This window comes from Oryzias melastigma, linkage group LG1, assembly GCF_002922805.2.
Source record: "Oryzias melastigma strain HK-1 linkage group LG1, ASM292280v2, whole genome shotgun sequence".
In the NCBI taxonomy this organism is placed as follows: Eukaryota; Metazoa; Chordata; class Actinopteri; order Beloniformes; family Adrianichthyidae; genus Oryzias; species Oryzias melastigma.
This window is the reverse complement of record NC_050512.1, coordinates 978,588-985,713: the sequence shown is the minus strand read 5'-3', so window position 1 is coordinate 985,713 and position 7,126 is coordinate 978,588. Positions and strand designations below refer to the sequence as shown.

The window sequence follows — 7,126 nt, the reverse complement described above, 5'->3', positions numbered from 1 at the left end:
GTGTGTGTTTGTGTGTTGCAACCATAAGAGGACACAATCCAGCATTTTGTATTATCATAATTCTTTGAATACAATCTGCAAAAAGTGTCTTTTCTTCAATGAGAATATTAGATTTTTGTTACTGATTAATATAAAAGATTTGTTGTGGATGCTTTGAACTTTGATTACATCAATGATATTAATGATCCTTAATATCCTGAATCTATTAATATTTGATATTAAGTCCTGAACCAGATATTGACAATTCATGTAGAGAAAATGGTGGAGTCGGGGTGGGATTATATAAGATCGCTTCCTTCCACTCCCTTTCAAGTAATCTACTTGTGATTCATTAAGTGATATGTTATTTCATGTATTATGATTTGATTGCTTGAAATAAACCATTTCATTCATATGGATATGTTATAGCGATTTTTGAACTAGTGGTATGTCTGCTCACAATTACATGATTAATTCATACTTCATCTCTGTCATCCGATTCAGATACCTTTGGGTTTTTGTTAGGGATGTCCCGATCAGGTTTTTTTGGGCCAGATCCGATTCCGAGTCATTTGATTTTGTGTATCTGCTGATACCGAGTCCCGATCCGATACTTTTTATTGTTATTTAGAGCTCTTGAACGTTTTTGACCAAATGTGATTCCTGTCCTCGTTTAAAATTCTTAAAAATAAATTATGATTTTGTTTTAGCATAAAATTTGATGAGTGTTCTCGAATAGCTGATATCATCATTAGTTTTAATTTACTAGTTTTATTTATTTATTTTTAAGATTATGTGCTTATTTTTTAAGTTCTTAAGGCATCACATTTTCGGTTTTATTACCACAGTAGTTAATTTTCTTAACTGTTATTTCTCTGTCAGATAAATCAAACAGGCATATCAAAGGACAGCTCGGGTCCTAAGGAGTTATATCACGGCGCTAGCATGTAGCAGTTAGCAGCTGTTGTTTAGCCATCTGTGAAGCATAAAGAGCTTCACATTAAAAAGAAACAAAATACTGTCTTTTTCTGTTGGAATACCTTTGGAGGTTGTTGTTTGTGTTAGGACAATAGAGACACTTGCTGTCAGTTTAATGCGTTTTTGAAAGGAGTTATTGATCCCAGAAGTTAGTTTTCTAGCTAGCTTTGTTTACAAGTTAGCCTTCTGCTTGAGCTGCTGCCGTTTTCTGCTGCGTTTTCTGGTGATGACATTTTGTGATCTTTTCATGACATGCAGACTTGTAGTGGAGTATTTATCCAGATTGAAAAGATGAAATATAAAGCTCTGATCATAGTGAAAATAAATTAAATGTCCGATCCTGATCGGACAAAGGAGTCCGATTCCGATCGAGTCCCCAATCACGTGATCGGCCCCGATTTCCGATCACGTGATCGGATCGGGACATCCCTAGATTTCGTAATAACCTGAATCTGAGTTGGTAAAGTGTAAATATCTGATTAGAAGTTATGAACCGGAAAATGATATTTGATATCGAGAAAATAAAATAAAAAGTTAAGTAAAGGAAAACAATTGTTGGATTATAGATTAATTGTAATTTCACTTCCACTCACTCACTCCCAGAAACTCTGTGTCTTTTTTATGATCAGGAGTAGTGACGGTAAACTCAATTCCTTTTACTGAACCAAGTGTTAATGAGTGACTCACCAAATTAAATCATCATTAATCATTTGAGTGACTGAGTTATTTACCCGGAGAGTACAAAGTAAGACAAACTATTCACACTACTACATTAATTATTTAAAATTAAAATTTATCATTTCATTGTGGGACAGAAAAATATAATCATTTTAAATGAGAAACATGTATTTTTCTGTCTTAATAGCACAAATTTGATTTCTGATGAAAAATAAAAAAATAAATAAAATGAGGGCAAATATTCTTATAATCTAAATAAAGGGGAAAAATCAACTGATTTTCCATGAGTTTTGTAGTTTCATTACATTACTGCAGCCATTAAAATTAGCAAGTTGGATACAGAGGTCAGTTTATGTTTTCAACATAAAAATCTGAAATGAAGAATGAATTTAATAATATGGCAGCAGACTATCAGAGCACAGCAGTAGCGGAGGAGAGGAAGCAGCTACTCCCAGTTAAACAGGCTGACAAGATGAAGCTAAGCTAACCTAAAGCTGCACCTCGATGGATTCCTAAAACCTCGGAGCGAGGTCGAGCTGCAGAGAGATCAAACGATTCACCTCCAAACGAAGCAAACAGCTCAGTGATTGGTCAGAGATATGAGTCGTGACTCATGATTCAGTCCGAAACAAGTGCTCTCCAGTGATTCAGTGAGCTCTGAGTCCTGAATCATAGGCTGCTCCTTCAGTGATTCAGTCAGTCATGAGTCCTGACTCATGATTCAGCTCGGATTGAGGTGCTGTTCTGGTGAGCTCTGAGTCATGAAGCTTTCGCTGCTGGCTGATATGATTCAGCTCGAAAACAAGGTGAATCACTCAGTTATGAATCCTGACTCAAACCCGCCCATATGATTCAGCCCGGACTCAGAGAGCTGGCTTGCAGTTCCTCAGCAAAGGGAGGGGCAAACAGATTCTCAGGAAGGGAGGGGGAGCAGCTGCATCATGTTTTTAGGATGATGTTTTAGGACAGCCAGAAGGAGCAGACCATGAGTGAGAAGAATTAGTTTATTTTCACTGGGAAACAGTCTATGGGATTTTTGGCAAATAGTGTTGGAGCTCCTCAAAGCCAGCAGGTGGCGCCGGTTCTTTGGGAGATGACGTCACTGCAGCGAGGGACAGTCCGAGGAGGCAGGAAGTGGCAGAGATGAGAGAAGCCGAGGAGCTGAGACCAGCACGGAAGATCAGAGGGCTCAGGCGAGAAGAAGTACTCCGGATTGCTGGAGAGAGGTCCGGGCTTGTGACAGGACGAGGCTGAGACTGGGTGAGGAAGTTTGTCGAGGAACGGCGCTGAGCAGACGATCCGGCTTGACATGGAGAACCTGAGACGTTCCGGCAACGAGGAGCCAACAGGAGAGATCTTAAGAAGGGACAGGACCAGGTGTCTCTCATCAAGCTTGATCGCTCCACCCAACAGTCAGGTCCACTAAGGTGAGAGGCGGGGCGGACATGACAGGTGTTGTCCGCAGAGTTGTGCTGCTTAGAGCGATCGAGTGATTTGAGCTTCATCCCAAGGGTTTTTACTTCTCATAGCGGAGAGGAGAAATAGTTTTGTTACAGTGATAAGCTGGATATTTTTCTACGAGTGTAAGTTGTTAGTGGTGGAAGAAAATTGGTCAGTCAATAAGTCAGTGGGAAAGATGACTTATGATTCACGAGTCAATAAATTGACTCGTGAGTTTTGAACAATTCGTTCATGACTCACACATCACTATAATGAAGCAAGAGTGCTAAGTGCCGCTTCACCCCTGAATAGATATTTTACTTTAAACTTAGATAAAACCACTCTCATGTCGGGTGACTTTTAAGCCAAACTGAGTCCAATTGTGTCGCGTTCTAAGATGGAGATGTTCATTCATGCTTTTATTTATTCTTGTCTCGAGTTATTGCAACTCCATCTTCTCATGTTTAAGCAAAAGATCTTTAGAATGGCCTCAGGTTGTCCACAACGCTGCTGCAAAGCTTTCAACTAAATCTTCCGTGTGCTCATGTCACCCCATTGTTAATCCAGCTGCACTGGCTCCCCATCTGTTTCAGAATGCATTTTAAAATCCTGGTTTTAACATATAGGGCTTTTAATAACCAAGCACCAGCCTATATGAAAGACCTAGTACAACCGTCCACTCCCACCAGATCCCTCAGATAATGACCAAAACCTGCTGGTGACAGAGCCTTTGCAGCAGTGGCTCCCTCTCTCTGGTCTCCCTGCCTCTCATCCTCAGATCTGTTGACTCAATGTTTTATTTTAAAAAGCAGCTATAATACATCTTTTTTAAAATAGCTTTTTCATAATTCTGTTTTTATATTCTGTGTTTTACTGTGAAGCACTTTGTGACTTTTATCTTGAAAGTGGCATGAACTTTTGTTTTGCTTGGGTGTTTCAGGCATCTGGGATTTGCTATTTTGGGGACTGGTACTATCATAATTCTAGGCTTATATTTTGTCATGTTCTGCTTCCTGTCAGTCTCATCATCTTCAGCTGTCTTCATTTAGTTAATCAACCTCAGTGCATGTACGCATCTGGTTTTCAGTTTCTCAGTAGCTACGTTTACATGGCCTCAAGTTATCGGAATGAAAACCTGATCAGAACAGAAATGCTTCATGTAAACATGACACACATTCTGATCGAGTGTCATCACCGCGCTGGATTTCACCTCATGCATAGAGGGTATGGCAGTCTTTGGAGCACCAACAGAACCGATCAGCTGCTCTCCATGAGCGAACTCTTTTCTTTGAGTAGAAAAGCTGGATTCAGGGCTTTAATGTGTGAATGCGCACGTGCGCGAGGGTGCTTTGTTACATTGTGAGCTTTGGACCACAGTCTGTCTGGCTGATCTGCGCGAGAGACCCGCCGGATTTAGGAGAACGTTAGGTTAAGAAATTAACCCTGGTTCTCTGAAACATGAGTGAGGTATCTCACTATGGGACACACCCCCTGTGCGCTGTCCCCAGAAGGTTTTATCACATTACGCCAGTTCTGACTGGCCTTCAGGAAGTGACGTCCACTCTAGGAGGAGGGACTTCCTTCTAGTATAAGAGTGGGACGTCATCTTCCTCTCCTCAGTCTAAGAAAGCTCACCTCTTCTCGCTCCAGGCAAGAAGGGTTGTCTGGTGAGATACCTCAATCATGTTTCAACATTCATTAGGTATCTCACTATGGGATATAGAGACTCCCGAATTGCCAGACAGGTTTACTAGAAGACTAAGAAGCACCCGGTCATTTCAAACTGGCGCAGAAGCCACGCCTAACACTGCGTGAGACAGAGTTGGTGTAGTCACATCCAGTTTATAGAATCTGGTGAAGGTGTGGGGTGAAGCCCAGCTGGCAGCTTCACATATGTCACCTCCCGAGATCCCTTGAAATAGTGCCCAAGAAGAGGCCATTCCACGTGTGGAGTGAGCCCGCAAACCAGCAGGGGGTTCCAATCCCCTGACATTATAAGCCATGACAATAGCCTCCACAATCCAACGTGACAAACGTTGCTTAGTGAGAGGTCTACCCTTGTGCGGTGGAGCCCATGACACAAACAGCTGTTCTGACTTTCTAAAGTCAGAGGTCATCTCCGTATAAATGCGGAGAGCTCGGACCGGGCAGAGTGCATGAAGCCGCTCTTGCTCAACAGAGGCAAAGGGCGGTGGGTAGAGGGCTGATAGCTCGAGAGGGCGGCTTGACACAGCCGAATCAAAAACCTTGGGTACAAAGGCAGGATTAGGTTTCAACAGAACCTTGAATCCCCCCTGGAAAATTGCATGCATGACGGGTTAACTGACAAAGCATGAATATCGCTCACACGTTTTGCAGAACCAGTGCGATCAACAAAGCCGTTTTTAAGGAGGGCACCTTAAGCTCAACCTGCTGCAGAAGCTCAAAAGGTGAACGTGTCAACACATCGAGCACCAGGGATAAATCCCAAGGAGCGACCAGGCTCCTGGACACCGGCCGAAGCCGGCTCGCTCCCCTCATGAACTGTACCACGAGCAGATGTCGGCCCGCCATTTTGTCTCCAAAACCAACATGGCAGGCCGATATAGCAGCTAAATACACCTTAATGGTGGAGAAAGCTAGACCCTTGTCCAACAGGTTCTGCAGAAATGACAGAATGTCAGCCACAGAACTCTGATAAGCCACCACAGCGGTTTTGGCGCACCAGTCCTCAAACGCACGCCATTTTCCATCATACGCCAAACATGGAGAGGAAGTTCTGGCGTTTTGAATCATATCCACAACATTTTGTGGGAGACCAGTGCCGGTCAGGTTTAACCTCTCACAGGCCAGGCCCATTGTGCCATATGACCTGGATGAGGATGGAAGATTTCCCAGCGCGCCTGCGATAGCAGGCGCCTACGGAGGGGAAGTGGCTATGGTTCTGTTAATCAGCTGAAAAATCTCCGCTAGCCAGGGTTTCCCAGGACAGTGTTGCACGGCTTAGAATGATGGGCCAACTCACTCTCAGTGCAACATATTTAATGTTTGAAACACTGGAAGATAAACAATAAAACAATAACTGCTGCGCGCTTGGTCACGTTCTGCTGACTCGCTCATCACGTACCGACTGAGCTCTTCTTCTTGTGTCAACTGCTTTCACAATTGCATATAGTTCTACATTTGACATAACTTCGGTGAATTAACAAATTACAAAAAAATGCGGCTGGGTGGCTCAGTGGGCTAGGTGAAGGGCTGGCACGCAGGAGCCGTGGGTTCGATTCCAGGGTTGTCCACTGATCCCCACCCAGATTGGGTCCTTAGGCAAGACCCTTGACGCTGCTGCCTAACTGGGTCCCTGTGCCCCTCAAGTACAGGGTTGGGTCAGGAAGGGCATCCGGCGTAAAAACTCTGCCAAATCACTGATACGAAACAGTGGGTGCTGTTACGCTGTGGAGACCCCGAAAGGGATAAGCTGAAAGTGAACAAAAAAATGCATTTTACCCTCCATTAGCAAACACATGAACTCCAGTAACCTGGCTATTCTGTATTTTACTAGATCATTTTTATAATTATTGTATGATAAGATATGATATGAATTTCTAGTATGAACTGTATCAGCTTGAGAAACATATTTTAAACTAATTTCTTTTACACTTTTTGTGCTGTATTTCACATTAATGAAATAGCAAACATTTTACATGTTATCTCTCAGAACATAGCTCATCTTACTACCTGTTAGCTTGCACTGCATTCAAACATTCATCAGATGTGTTACCGCCGCCACCGATTCACGTCCGCCATCTTAGTAACACAACATGGTGTCTGACTCGTTCTAACCAGTTAAACAGCGCCTTTTCTCAACTTATTCTACTCTGAAAATGACTTAAAACACATTATAACCGTCACATATCATGTGTGTTGGTTTCAACCAGCTTACCTGGAAAATAAACAATAAAAATCAATAACTGCTGCGCGCTTGGTCACGTTCTGCTGACTCGCTCATCACGTAGTGACTGAGCTCCTCCTTCCGGCGTCAACTACTGATGGCCAAAGTGCCAAGCGCCCTCTG

At 42.9% G+C, this 7,126-nt stretch overlaps 1 protein-coding gene across 2 annotated transcripts in view; it reads right to left on the bottom strand.

Annotated features, from left to right (window-relative positions):
* Positions 1-7,126, bottom strand: part of LOC112137549 (glycine receptor subunit beta) — a 45,247-nt gene that overhangs the window by 28,447 nt on the left and 9,674 nt on the right. The window lies entirely within an intron of this gene.